Genomic DNA, 15,626 nt, shown 5'->3' on the forward strand with positions numbered 1-15,626 from the left:
AAAATCTAGTTTGTATAATTTGTATAATTTCAGTTAACACAGACTAACGGATTCACTTTTCCCCTGTAAAAGTAAAAATCCAACTTAATTACAAGGGAATCTTAGGAAAATATACTAGGGTATGTCTACACTACCCTCCTAGTTCGAACTAGGAGGGTAATGTATGCATACCGCACTTGCTAATGAAGCCCGGGATTTGAATTTCCCGGGCTTCATTAGCATAAGCAGGGAGCCGCCATTTTTAAATCCCCGCTGCTTCAAACCCCGTGCAGCTACACGGGGCTCGAACTAGGTAGTTCGGACTAGGGTGCCTATTCCGAACTACCGGTACACCTCATTTCACGAGGAGTAATGGTAGTTCGGAATAGGAACCTAGTCCGAACTACCTAGTTCGAGCCCCGTGTAGCCGCGCTGCACGGGGTTCGAAGCAGCGGGGACTTAAAAATGGCGGCTCCCCGCTTATGCTAATGAAGCCCGGAAAATTCAAATCCCGGGCTTCATTAGCAAGTGCGGTATGCATACATTACCCCGCTAGTTCGAACTAGCCGGGTAGTGTAGACATACCCCTAGTTTCCTGACAAAAGCAGCAAGTTTTGTGACCAGTTTCCTCATTATAGATTTCCCTCCTCATTTATCCTTTCAGTGGTTGCCATTAAAAATGTGCTCACATCAACATCCATATAGTGAGAACTTGTCTGGCTTGGCAGAGGAAAACGTATTTGCCTCTTTTAAGAGACCTTTTCTCTGTAACAGGTAGGAGAGGGGATGGGGGGAAATTTACAGAGATGTGACAGGGAAGAAGAGAAGAGGATGAAACAACCAGATCATGTGAGGGTCATTCTCCTTCCTAAGGACCAGAAGAGTGAGTGCATAGGGGGTGGGGATTCATGAAAAAGTCCTTGCTGACCAGGATTAAGCAGACAGCACTCAACCTCGGTCATCCACACAATTTGCAAAAAGATCAGTTTCCTCATGGCCCACTGAGGGCATTATAGTAGTTTCCCATTTTCATTGGGTATGTCTACATTGCAAATTTTTGGTAATGAAAGTAATGTCGACATGCAAAAGATGCACAACAGAACGTAGACAAAGCATATTTATACTGCCACCCTCTGTCGACATAGCATGGCCACATTTTTAGCTCCCCCATCAATAGAAAGAGCAATGCAGTGTGGGTATGCATCCCACAGTACCTGGCCTCACCTTCAGTCACTGGGCTCTGTGGAGATGTGGAATGTAGTGCAGGGCATCTTGGGAAACTGGAAAACATCTAGTCAGTCAGTGCTTTGCTTCCCAGCCCTGCAGGCGTTTCCGGCTCCCTTTCCACAGTTTGTGAAACTGCCAGTCCTTGCTGTGTACGCCACAGGAATGTTTCCATTACTGCCAAATTAGCTGAGACAGGGTGGGGATTTTTGCCATGCCCACAGGTAGTTTGAGAGCTGGTGGGGTGGAGTAGATAGTTTAGGATATAATGTCACAACTTAGTACATAAAACTCAAAGCAGATGTCCACTGAAGGTTCTCAGTATGGAAGGGATATGGTTATTAGATAAAATGAATTTTAAAAGAAGCTTGAAGGCAAGCATCCTTTAAGAGAGATAAAGGGCGAGGGAGGAGACTCGTAATCTGGAACTCATTTTCCAGCCCTATTTCACCTCATGTGAGGGGAAGGCAGCAGGGAACTATGTGGAAATGAGTAAGAGAAGGATGATGACCTGCACTGTTCAATTTATTGTCAGGTACTCTCAGATATTTCATGGGAATAAAGTGGTAGCCTAATTAAACCACTTCCATTGCTTCTTGTCCTCCTCCTGGCAGGAGCAGACAAGTAGCTTTTTATGTAGTGCCCAGAGTATCTTAGATTAATGCCTAACATATTTGTGTACAACTCTGTAGGAATTATATTATTATTAATTATAATACACAGATTCGCTATATTTACTCAATAGAAATAATAATACTGTAATCTTTTTAAATGGCAAACCTCAACATTTTAAAGGAAGCTTTGGGCCAATGTGCACTCTTCAAAACTTGTATTTGTTTTTCCCATTTGTATGATGTTTCTGGTATTCCTTATCCTTGGAATGTAAAAATATCTAAATCAGACTGGTAATATTTAAAGGCAATGAGTTAATAAAATATTTTAACTTAAGCCATCAAGGTGACTTCGTGGTTTTTATCCTGAAAGCCTTCAGGGGAAATATCTGGTATGTTTCCTCCCTTTTGCATTTCCAAGGTGGGAAACAGCAAGAAGGCACATCTTCACCCTAAGAACACACTGTCCTCCATCACTCTGGCCCATTCATGATGGGCGAAGAAAGAGTCCTACTCCTGCTTCCAAGAGAACCCCAGTGAGTTTCACTACAATCCCAATGTAACCTCAGTACACCGCAGGAATGACTGGAAGTCGCACTGAAAATTCCATGCATTCTTCCTACATAGTGTGGAAATAGCCTTTCTAAGAATCACTTAGAAGATTCCTAAAGGGGGGAGGGTTGTACAAGGTATGGTGGAAGGAGGAAGAATGTGTTTGAGGGCCCACTGGGATGGCAAGACAGTCTAGAAAGTATGTTGAATGAAGGTAATAGTGTAGGGAAACGGGTCCCTAGACCAAACGGAGTGATTTGAGGTTTCTGTCAACCTTTCAACTTGGATAGTGAAATTTTAATAATTTCATTTTCACCTAAAATCCAAAACTACCTGTGAGAATTTCTTCTAATGAAGATAGATAGATAGATAGATAGATAGATAGATAGATAGATAGATAGATAGATAGATAGATAGATAGATAGATAGATAGATAGATAGATAGATTCCCATAACTGTACAATCCCTGGATTTTCACTGTCTGGACTCATGGGGCGTTGGGGAGCAATGAAGAAATGAGTGCCCCAGATTGGTCAACAGTAAGTGCTCTCATGACATTAAAGTGTGGTTCTATTATTCCCAGTGACATCTTGAAGTCTCATGTTTATTGTTGCCTCAACAATTTACAGATCAAATTTGTTTAGCTCCTAATAGCCAACCCTGAAAACCCTGGGATTGGAAAATCTTTCTGTTCAACACTATCACAAATACTACATTTCTAGCACACCATATTCTGACCCTATCTACACCTTATCACTATTGTCTTCAGTAGGGTTGCATGACTGTAACAAAGAAAATAATTTGGTCCAAAAGGTATGTTCACAATTCTGTTGAAAGTACAACAGCCAGAGAACTCTTTTGTGGTGTGCTGGATTTCTATTGTGAACAGGATGAAAATCTGTGAAAATGGACTTTTACCACTGAAGTCAACAAATATGATCCTGAGTATGTGAAGCAGATCCATAAATCAGACATTTTCACATAGATATTTATTTTAGAATGCAAATATAGATTAAGGACACAGAGCACTTATAAATATTGGTTGAAACTTACTCTCACTGAAGCCTATAGCAAAACTCTTATTGACTTTAATAAGACCAGGCTCAGAGCCTTACATAGTCTTATATGATCCTTTGGTCTGAGGTTAAAAGAGGAGAAAATTGGATCTGCCAAGTTATGGTTCAGATACAGAAGACACAACATCCTATTCCCTCAAGGGAAAACATGCTTTTCAAGTTTCTGTTTTTTTAATGGCATGAAAATATTATCAAGTGATGATTTAAAGCTTATATTTTGTCATAATAGTAAAATAAACTAATTCCATGGTGCATCCAGCACTGCACCCCGAGCTAACAACAAGCTACACAATTTGAGCTATGCAAATTGCATAGTTTATTTCGAGTTAATTTTGCAATAGCTTATTTCAAAATTTTCTGCTATCTACACAGCACCAAATTTCTAAATAACCTGTTGTTCTGAAATGTCCCTTACTTCTCGAGGTATGAGGTTTAAAGGGATGTCGAAATAGTGAGCCCATTATATTTTGAAATACAGGCAGTCCCCGGGTTACGTAGAAGATAGGGACTGTAGGTTTGTTCTTAAGTTGAATTTGTATGTAAGTCGGAACTGGTACATATTGTAGGGGAAACTCTAGCCAAACATTTCTCCAGAGCTCAGTTTTATTCTCCCACACTTCACTTCCCTCAGTCCTTTATTCTCAAGCTGAGGTGTCTGCTGAGAAAAGCCGCTCTGTGTCTCCCTCATCTGCTGGGGAGGAGGGCGCTAGCTTCGCGTCTCCCTGGTCTGCTGGGGGGAAGCAGCTAGTGCGGGGTTGCCTCACCTCGTTTGTAAGTAGGGATCTGATGTAAGTCGGATCCATGTAACCCAGGGACTGCCTGTAACGGGCTTGCTCAAAAGATGTGGAATAGCTATTTTGGGATACTTCCAGTATCCCAAAATAGCTCCGCAGTATAGACATAGCCTAACATACTATTGTATCCAGTATTGTGTGCACTTATAGATAATCATATTTTACAAAAAATTTTACCACTTAACACCCCCATATTCTAAGTAAACTTTCTTACCCACAACACATGTAGGACATTCCAGATAAGTATAGATGTCTGAACTCCACAAAATAAGGTGTTATGTCTGTAATGAAACAATCTCATGCATTTCTCTTATTTTCTGTGGCTTGACTTTTCAGGCCTGTTTATTAATTCAGTGACCTTGGGAGAAATATTCTCCGATTAAGAGAGATTTACATGCAAAAAGATATAAAAGTAAAAGAAGTTTCAGGTATTTTTTAAACTGCTTTGCAAAATCTTTGCACAACAAACATCACCAATATGTAAACAGAGCTCTAGCTACTGTGTTTGTCCACAGCTAGAGCTACAGATGAACACAGTGTAGTTGTGTGATGACAGGAACAGCTGACTCATTAGTAGAGAGCAGTGAAAGGTAATTAACCCTGGGAAAAGTACAGCTGCCATGCGAGCTGTTCCTTTCTGTACGATCTGATTAGAAATTAGTGTTAAACCACTGATTCTTTTTTTTTAAAGTCATTGATAATTCACTTTCCCTCTCAGGTGTGGCCCCTAAAAAGGAGCCTAGAATGGTACCTAATGAACAAAAGGTTTTCAGTCTAAAAGAGGTTTGTTCAGAGATCAGCACACACCATTTGGCTGTTGCTGAAGGGTGTATAAACTATAAATATTTCCCTCTCTTTGAATATTTGAGGACTGTCCCCAAATCTCTGGACAATGCATAGAAATATATGGCATATGTCATTAAGGTGTAGAATAGTTATTTCACATAAAGCAGCTCATAGATACATGGTTGGATGTTGTTATCACGTAACTGAGTCCTGAACTTAAAAGGGAGATTGATATAGCTGCTTTGGTCAGGATTGTGAAAATTCCACACCCCTGTGCTGGCTTAACCCCTGGTAAAGATGCAACTACGTCAACAGAAGCATGCTTCTGTCACTGTAGCTACCATCATTCAGGGAGGTGGTGTTCCTATGCTGACAGAAACCCCCCATCCATCAGTATAGACTCATAAGTATATATGGAGTTCTGGAGTGATGCCAGCATAGATCTGGTGACAGTGCTATGCTGATATATTCTTCCCAGGTATGTATTTCTTTTGTGTTTGAAAATGTTTCAGATCAATGGCAATACAGTCAACTCCAGAAGAAATGTTCCTTTTGTTAGAGTGCATTAACAAAGATTAAATAAAAAGACATATTCCCTGCACACACAAAAAGCCAGCAGCACACACTTTCTGCAAATATTTGGAGAGTTGAAGTGCCCATAGAAAAGATGGAGCCCTTGATTTCATATGGGATCCAAAGGACGGGACAGTAGCATATTCAGACTTATGACTCAGGATTCAGTCCTTATTATCAAAAATAATAAAACTATCAATTAAAGTCATGAGCATGCTATAGAAATTTTCAAAAGTACTGCATTTGAATGTATTTATGATATTTCAGAAGTTTTCAACTAGCTTAGATTCTAAACTCTTCAAAGCAGGAGTTCTGTCTTCATATACATATGTGACGAGCCCCCAGCACAATGTGAGTGCTATTAGAATATAAACAATAAGAATATGAGCCAATGAAGTCAATGGGAGTTTTACCATTCACCTCTGTGAACACAGGATCTGGGTAAGAATCTGAATGTAAATTGTATAGAATCACAACTACGGAGAACACACACAAAAAATATCATCCAATACGTATAATTGATCTCTTAGGGTATGTCTATACACTACAGCACTAATTCAAACTACGGTAACTTAATTCGAATTAGTTCATTCGAACTAAGCTAATTCGAACTAGTGCATCTAGACCTAAAAACTAGTTCGAATTAGCGTTTTGCTAATTCGAACTAGCATGTCCACATTGAGTGGACCCTGAACTGAGGTTAAGGATGGCTTGAAGCAGTGCCGGCAGGGCATCAGATTAGGACTTAGAGCGTGGAGCTACTGTCTCAGGCTAGCCGAGGGCTGTGCTTAAAGGGACCCGACCCCCACCCCGGACAGACAGTTCTCAGAGGTTCCCCACTCACTTGTCTAACTTGATGAGGGACAGCAAAGCAGTCCTGGCTTGGAGTGCAATGAATGCCCACACTCGGCATATCACAGGACTCGGCCATCAGCCCGGCTGCACTTGCCGCAGGCTGCCATCTGGGGAGAGGGCAATTGGGGGGCTGCAGGACAGCTTCCACCCCGAGGAGCCCTCAGAGCCATCCCAGTCCTCCCCATCGGGGGCTTGTACCCCATTCCTCCCTCACCTCCTTCCACTTACCCCTTCCTAGCCCCTCTTCCTGATGTACAAAATAAAGGACACGTGTGGTCAAAAATAGAAACTCTCTTTATTGAACAAAACTGGGGGAGACTGGGAAAAGGAGGTGGGAGAGGGAAAGAGAGAGGGTGGGAGAAGGGAGGGCAACTAAAATGATCAGGGGTTTGGAACAGGTCCCATATGAAGAGAGGCTAAAGAGACTGTACTTCTCAGCTTAGAAAAGAGGAGACGGAGGGGGGACAGGATAGAGGTCTATAAAAGCATGAATGGTGTGGAGAGGGTGCATAAAGAAAAGTTCTTCATTAGTTCCCATAATAGAAGGACTAGAGGACACCAAATGAAATGAATGGGTAGTGGACTTCAAACTAATAACAGAAAGTTCTTCTTCACAAAGCAAATAGTCAACCTGTGGAACTCCTTGCTGCAGGAGGCTGTGAAGGCTACAACTAGAACAGAGTTTAAAGAGAAGTTAGATAAAGTCATGGAGGTTGGGTCCATGGAGTGCTATTAGCCAGGAGGTAGAAATGGTGTCCCTGGCCTCTGTTTGTGGAAGGCTGGAGAGGGATGGCACGAGACAAATGGCTTGGTCATTGTTTCGGTCCATCCCCTCCAGGGTCCCTAGTGTTGGCCGCTGTTGGCAGACAGGTTACTGGGCTAGATGGACCTTTGGTCTGACCCAGTACGGCCATTCTAAGCTCAGGGCTCAGGGTCGGGGTTCTCACTGGACCACCCTGATTTTCATGCAAACCTGCTCCTGGGTGGCCAGGCTGGCAGCTATCCTGCCCTAGATGACCACTTTCCTGTACCTAGTGCGGAGGTCGTGGATGAGGGCCACGATCTCCGCACTAGACCTGGGGGCGCCCGCCTCTTGCGGACCTGGGCAGGCTCCCGGGAGCCGCCAGCCTGGTCCTGGGAAGAGGCGTAGGGCTGGGTGGCAGCGGGTGGCTGGTTCGTGCCGTGCCAGGTGCAGGGTCTGCTGGCTGGGTGCTGGCAGACTTGCACCTTGCACCTGGCACCGTAGCCAGACCATGCCCCTTTAAGGGCTCCGGGGCCGGGAGGGGGACAGACGAGTTTCCCTGGTGGTGCCCAGAGTGGCCACCAGGGAAAGCTGGGGAGGGCTAGCCTCCCACTAGTTCGAATTAAGGGTCTACACAGCCCTTAATTCGAACTACTTAATTCTAACTAGGCGTTAGTCCTCGTAGAATGAGGTTTACCTAGTTCGAATTAAGCGCTCCGCTAGTTCGAATTAAGTTCGAACTAGCGATTTTCCTGTGTAGCGCCTATCAAAGTTAATTCGAACTAACGTCTGTTAGTTCGAATTAACTTTGTAGTGTAGACATAGCCAATATGACCCTCTAAGGGTATGTCCACACTATACTGTAGTTCACAATTTGAGCCACCCGCATTGCATATTTTATTTCAAAACAGCTTATTTCATAATTTGGCACTGTCTACACAGTACCAAATTTCAAAATAACCTGCTATTCCAAAACATCCCTTATTCCTTGTGGAATGGTTTACAGAGACATCAGAATTGCGAGCCCGAAATGATGGGCTTGTTGTTAAGACACGGGATAGCTATTTCGGGATACTCCAGTATCCTGAAATAGCATTGCAGCGAAGATACAGCCATTCTGTGCTGATGGCCTTAATTTTCGATAACGGAATGATGGAGCGTTATTATGTCACTAGTGGGACATAATATGTTACAGTAGGTAGGTTTTTAAAGCACCATTTTTTTTCATTTTGAATCAAGATTAAGCTTAGATGTGTGTTTAGATGTTTTTTTACTCTGTGTTTGTCACATTCACATGAGCCAAAACTTTTCCCTTTAGAAGTTCAGTTTCCTTTAAATGCTACTTAGTGTTTACTGTGTCTGTACAGTATTTGAAGTCACACAGTACAAAAACATTTGCACATAATATAATTAGGGATGTGAAAGGTTAGCCGGTAACTGGTGAGAGCTGGAGCAGCTCCCCGCCTCCCCTGGGTAGGGGGCTGCTTAGGCCCACAGGGGGGCGGCTGTGGACAGAGGATGCTCTCATCTGGAGGGCCAGGGTGCCCCACAGCCAGGGGCTGCGCCAGCATCTGAATCAGCATCTGTCCACAGGGAGTGCAGCCTGCTGCTGACAGGGGATGCTCCCAGGGGAGTTGGGAGCCATGAGCCGGTGGCGTCCAAGCACCCATGTGGGGGCTTGGAGCTGGCAGCCAAACCCAATGTGGGACTGGGAGCAGAAGCCATGCAGGAGGAGGGCTGCTGCAGACAAGCTAGAATAGTCCCCCACCCAGATCCCACTTAGTCAGTTAACTGGTTAAATGTTAGGTTAACCTAACATTTGACTGGTTATCTGATTAACCAGGATTTTACATCCTTCACTGTAATGTTTTCCATCAATGAGGGGCAAAAGCATTCAAGTCAGAAAGAACTAAGTATATTTGCTGACAGAATGATTTATGTCTAATATTAAAGCATTTAATCGACTAACAAAGCAAACTTTTCAGAAGGCATGTGTTTGGGTAGTGAAACAATCTCCTGATTTTGTGAAAAACGTGGCAGATAAAGGGCCAGCCATTTACCTTCCCATACAATCATTTTTTCCTTAATAGCCATTCTTCTTGGAAATATTGTTTTTCACATTTTTTCTTGGGAAAGTTTGGTGAGAAAGAAAAACTTTTTTTAATGAACAATAATATAGTAGTTAGATAGCAGCATGCCTCTCAGAGAAAGCTGAAGTACTGAAGTTCTGGTAAACTGATTATAATAATAATATTTAGCACCTTTATAACATGCTGCATTCATAGATGCAAAGCATACTTTGCAAAGTAGGATCAGCATCGTTGTTCTTATTTTTAGTTGAATGTTAAATGACTTAACCTAGGTCACAAAATACATCAGTGTCAGAGACAGGAAAGAAGTTTTCTTACAGTCCCATTCACTTCAAGGTGCCTCTCTTGTATATTATCTAACAGAGCCTTGGTCCCGGTAGAGATTTTTGTACTGCTCCTGTAGTACCAATGAGTAAGTTTATTCAGCCTCCCTCAGGGAAAGGAAATCCTAAGAGGGCATAAAGCTGCTGTAGTGGTTTCGTACCAGCCTTTTTCTGGGCCTAGCATAGTCCAGGAAAAAGAAGAGCATAGTCAGAATGTTGCTGCACTGCTAGAATGTCCCCTTATACATATAGTCAGCGGGGCACAACCACAAAGACTTACAAGACATACCAACACTCTAAGCCTCTGCTGAACACCTCTTAGCCACATGAGGGAATCCATCGGAATAAATCTAGTCAGTGCTTTGGCATCAAGCAAGCTGCTTTGGTATCAGGCAAATAAGGCCCCGTTCAGTTGTCACATATGCATCGTCTTTGTTGTTCTGTTTTCCAAGTTTTTTCTCTGTTGCTCACCATGGCCCCAGGCTCCTAAGAGTAGTGCACTAGTACAAGCAAGTCTCATTGTTTTCACTAGTTAGGGTCATTGAAGTCCCTTATGTGGTGAAAGACTGTACTTCACATGACTCTCTTGAAGTTAATGAACATGTGTGATTTGCATGTTGAAGGATGGCACACTTCTTCCTTTTGTGTGACTTTCCCCACTCCTTAGAATACGTCTGTCATGCCTAATGAAGAGAGAGCCCACTGAAGAAGATGAATGCATCTGAACACTGAGTGGTGTTTGTCTCTTTCTAAATAATAACTTGTATTTTAGATTCATTGTACCATTTGGCTCCACGTCTGAGAATGAACAAAAGACAATAATTAAATAAGTTAATTAACCGCATTTCCTTATACTATATAAGGAGTTTCTTTATACCAATTCTAGCTGTCATGTTACTCCCACAGAATTTGGTTAGGACAGCCAGAAATCACAGACAAGAAAAGTAGTAACAGAGATTAAAACTTTAAATATTTGAGAAGTGATGATCATTTTGACAAAGTCTAATCTGCTCTAACATATCTTTAACAGCCCTGTGCTACAGTGATTGTACACACACAAAAGTCCCTGGGATATCAAGGGAGACCCATCCAATTTAGTATGAATTTTACATATACAAGAACTTCAGCACTGGACTGTAACTAGCAGGACTAGCGAACAACGCTGCCCAATTCTTCCTGGAGCTATATGAATGCCGCTGCTATGTAACTGAAAATATAAGACTCAAATATAACTTCCTATAACATTTGGGTTGTTTGTTTGGTTTTTTTTTTCGTTTGGGGTTTTTTTGAGCAAGTTTTTTCACTTTGGGTTCAGTCCTGCAACTGTTGATGTGCTGAGTGCTGTCAGCTCCTGCTAAAATCAATAGCAGCAATTCCTCACTCTCAGAACCTCACTGCATCAAGTCTATGCAAGAAAAATTGCATGGACTTAAAAGAAAAGATACATTTGAAAATAAAAGCACCACTGTATTACAGAGTCAATGGGGCATGCTCTTTGAACTTTGTATAAAAAGTGCTCTTAAATCATAATGTTATCATTTATTTTTACTCAAAATAATGCATATTACCATAACACAAGCCTTGAAGTTAAGTGCTTAATTTAATGAAAATAGTTGCCATAGTTACCACGAGAGACCAGAAAACAACTTTTAGTTCTTTTGAAGTTACGAAGTAGCTTAAAAAGAGGGAAAAGAAGAAACAAGAACGCAGAAGTTTATTATTCAGTGGTTCATGCCTGACCAACTCTAATAAAGAAAATTCTGGATAGATTAAGGTGTTGACATTTTCCAGCTGAAATCCATAAATGCCCGTCTACAAATACAAAATCATATTTCAACTCGTGAATTTGTGCTTTTTCCTCTGTTCTTTGTGTCAGGGAGAAAACAGGGTTCTCCCCACCCGCCAGGCTCTGCTTTTAAAATTTTGTTCATAAATCACATATTAGTGGTCAAAAAATCATCCTGAAGACAGTAATACATTGATAAGCATAACAACACATGCAGTCTAAGCTCTAACTTTATTATTTGTAATAAACACTCTCTTCTTAAAGGCCCGATGGGAGGGAAATGGGAATTTATCATAGTGAAGATGTCTTCTAGTGCTAGCTTCATTGTTTTTCAGTTTAGCATTGAGATGTGCTCTCTGTGAAGTGTTAATGGAGGTCACTGTTGTTGCTCTCCTTTACAGTGTCTAACTAACAGAGTTCTTACCTAGCTGACTGTTGAGGAACAAAATGATGTACTTTCCTGTATATCACCTTCAGCTTGCGAGCCTCTAAAGCTGCAGTGATTAACAGGACTTTTACAAAGTTTCTGTGTAGTTACAAGGACAGCTTCAATCTTCTGTCATTTTTTTGCATTAGCTATGATTATGCTTTTACCTCCAAAATGAATTTATTTTAAAGGTAACAATACAGACTCAGAGAATAGCTTATGTTTCATCTATATTTATCAGCACTCACTGTACATTTGTGTCTTCATTACCAGGAAATATTAAGGGACATTGTGCCATCTATTCCTGTTTACAGTTTATTATGCAGAGATAGGAAACACTTAGCATGTAAAATGAATGTAGAAATTATTCCTGGATAGAAACACGGACATTTCCCACTCGTTGGCTCTTTCTCCTCCATCACCGGATCAGAGTGTAATTGTCAGTAATCAGGCCTGCTTGCTGCTGATAAAACCACTCTGAATGCTAGCAGCCTTCTTTGTGTGATGACTCAATTATTCCAGAAGTGCCTCATCAAATCTGCCCCATCAGCTGGGCTAATAAATAAGGAGAAGAAACTGGCCCCCCAAAGCAAATTATAAATCCATTTGCATTAACCATTTCACTGGTCCATGATCTAGGCAGAAATAAGCATGGCAGATTGTGTTAAGCTTATTTGAATATGTTTATAATGTTTACAGCATGCAACCTTTTTTTTTTTTTTTTCTCCACAAGGTGTTGGAATTATCAGTCATGAATAACATCTAAATGCAGTTATGTTAATTACAGTGAGGCCTCCGGCTTCTTTGAGGGATATTTTGTTGCTTAAATCAGGTGAAAGTTAAACCCTTCTGCGAGGCGAAATATGATCTTGCACATGGTATTGGAATTACTGCAGTGTTTAAAAGAGAGAGAGAGAGAGAAAGAGAGCTGAGGGTGAATTTTTACAGGTACTGAAAGGACAAATGCTGGTTTTATAAGGCTTTCTAGCACAGGCAAAATGACCTCATGTTCATCACAATACACTAATAGGTAAAACAAAGGTAAGCCTGATGTATGGAAATAAAGCACCAATCTAATTAGAATGGATTTTAATTTATGAAGTGCAGAAGTGTGCTGGGCATTTAACACAATAAGGATAAAGACAAGTTCTCTGCCCCAAGGACACTCCACTGTAAAGTCTCAATTCTGCCAACAATGCTGTGCATGAGTAGTCCCATTGAAACCAACAGGCCTAGTAACGTGTTTAACAGTAGATACATGGTTTTGCATCTTCTCTGAACAGGACATAAGTGTGTGCATAATATTCAAGATAATGAGATTACAGCCCTGTGTAAAGTTCCACATGTGTTTAAGTCTATGCAGAATGAGGGCCTAAATCAAATGGAGTACAATTTGGTTTTCTGTTGAATATTTCCTATTCAAGTTTACGCTTGAGGGGTCTATAGATCTTTAATTTTCTTAGAACATGTTATGTTACTTGTGCAAAGAGAAACCATTGTTATTTATTATACATATGAATAATTATTTTTGAATTACATTGATAAATGTGGTGGGCTTTGTTTTTAATGTTTGTGGGGGGGGGGTTGTATTCTGTGTTGAATGTTCTCTGTTTTAAATGACTATTGGTTTTACTTTCATCATTGCTTTTATCATTTAGGATTTCAATAAATGAAAGAAAATCAACTTAATGAGTAGCAAACTAATCTTGGTCTTGAGAGGGACTTGGTCTTCCAGATATAGTACAGATTGTGTATTACGTTGTGTGTGTGCACGCAGATAAAGAAAGAAAATACACATTTTATAGTCAAATTATCTACATGTGCAGCATATTTATTTTTCATATTAAAGTTCTCAGAAATCAACATTTTTATAAATAATTAAGGGTGTGATTTTGTAATCTGATTCAAGGGCCTGGATCCATACCCTCTAGTGTGGCCCCATTGAGATCAGTGAGATGCTGCAGGGGTCATGGTATCAGATTTCAGGACTAGAGTCCAAGCTGTGATTTATATCAGCATTCTGGTATGAATTAGGTTTGGACTTTGGAGGCCACCCTAAGCTTTGCACTGCAAGTGGCTATGAATAAAAACACTCATAGCAAACCTTCAGGATCTCTTCCTTCAGCTTGGAGCAGTAACAATAACAAATAAAATGGAATGTTTTCGCCATCTTTTTTTGAGTGTATATTTTACCATTCAAGCTGAATTTTCAGTGTCCATTTGGTAGATAAGGTTCATAGGCAGTTAGAAATCTTATGTTAGCTGCATGGCTAATAGTGGTGTTGACTTCATGTGGTGTATTTCTAGTCCTGTACTTTTATTGAAGGAATCTCCATGATAAGTCTCCTCAGCTCTCCACTGACTTGGTTCAGTGGATTCATGCAAAACTTGGATCAACTGAACCAAATCCCTTCATTGGGATATGCTTGGGTACTATGGTGATAGATACTGCAAGAACCTGTATAGACAGATTAATAGGACACTTCCATTATATATGCCACATACTCCTAGATATTATAAGCAAATAAAGTTGCCAAATTAAACCACATCCGTATCTGAGACCTCCTGTCTTCTTTCAGCAAGGCTGGACAATAGAGGCTGTTGGCCAGCTTCAGAAATTGCCTAATGGCTTGGGATGAAGGACACCTGCACAGTGGCAGACAGCTCTTTTACTTATGCACTATACTCTCTCTCAAGAGAGAGTATAGTGCCCATAGTTAATTTTCTTAAATTTTTTTCTTCAAAAAGGCTATTGCTTCTATAGTGAAATAAATATTTTGTTCACCAAATTGCTTGCTTTTTAATCATTAGAGAAAATCATAATCTATCCTTTGTATAAAATAAATAATTTGCTACCTGCAATATCTGGTCCCAGTATTGTATTTGAATCATAAGTAAGTGGTCCTTGGGACTGGTAACACACATGACACACACATCAAGTTTCATTACATCCTATGACCCAATGTAATCTGACATACCTAATTGTTAGTTAACATGACAGGTATGTTAAAATATATTATCGGTTTTAAGAAATATAATCTCTTCTGCAAAAATGTGGGCTCACCCTGAAATCAGCTGTATGGTAGCTAGTCCCTTGTAATCTGAAACAATCAGAAGGCCAGCACATCTAAAACTATTGATAAAATTATATCTGTAGTTAAAATTGACCAGAGAAGTTTTATAGTCTTACTATTATCCGACTTTAATAATCTCTCCTTTATAAAGATTGCTAATGATCTCTAAATCACAAAGCAGATAGGAATCAAATTGAAAATTGCACTGTTGCATGCACTTTTCCCAGAAGGTCCTTTATAAACCAAGATGTTTTTAAAAAAAATATACAGTTAGCGATTATGTAAAAGTAAATGTGAAAAGTTATGTATTTTTGTGCCCTTTGTGCACTTTTCCAAGTAGATCTCAGCTGTGCTGTCTTAACTCTCAGTCCCTTAGGATGAGAGAGACAGCAGATGGGGTTAGGGCAGAGGGCTGATGCATCTGACAGCAAACGGCCTGGTTGTTGAGTGGAAGCTGTGAGCGTCAGGAAGCTCCTTTTCCCCTGAGAACCAACTAACCACTGAAGAAAGTTGAAAATGAGCCCTTTGAGAAACGCTATTAAAAGTAGTAAAAAATTGCAATTGTGCAGATGATGTGCTGCTGTGTGGTTATTCGGATGCTAATGAGTTTGACATTAGGGAACTCAGAGGGTTTACAGCTACTCCCTTATGTGATTTAGGTCTTTATTGGCAATCTTTGAGAAAATAAATGGAAAATGTATTACTAATAAATACATAACATGATAGGGATTTAG

General features: G+C 40.6%; 1 protein-coding gene and 1 long non-coding RNA gene across 2 annotated transcripts in view; one reads left to right on the plus strand and one right to left on the minus strand.

The window, feature by feature from the left end:
- ST18 (ST18 C2H2C-type zinc finger transcription factor) overlaps nucleotides 1-15,626 on the plus strand; it is a 216,468-nt gene that overhangs the window by 99,988 nt on the left and 100,854 nt on the right. The gene's annotated exons all lie outside the window — the stretch shown is intronic.
- LOC112547091 (uncharacterized) overlaps nucleotides 9,772-15,626 on the minus strand; it is a 139,548-nt gene continuing 133,693 nt past the window's right edge. Inside the window, exon 4 of the long non-coding RNA XR_003090843.2 lies at nucleotides 9,772-10,403. This is a non-coding gene — a long non-coding RNA (uncharacterized LOC112547091). The remainder of the gene's footprint in view (nucleotides 10,404-15,626) is intronic.

The sequence above is a fragment of the Pelodiscus sinensis genome, chromosome 2 (genome assembly GCF_049634645.1).
Source record: "Pelodiscus sinensis isolate JC-2024 chromosome 2, ASM4963464v1, whole genome shotgun sequence".
Lineage (NCBI taxonomy): Eukaryota > Metazoa > Chordata > Testudines > Trionychidae > Pelodiscus > Pelodiscus sinensis.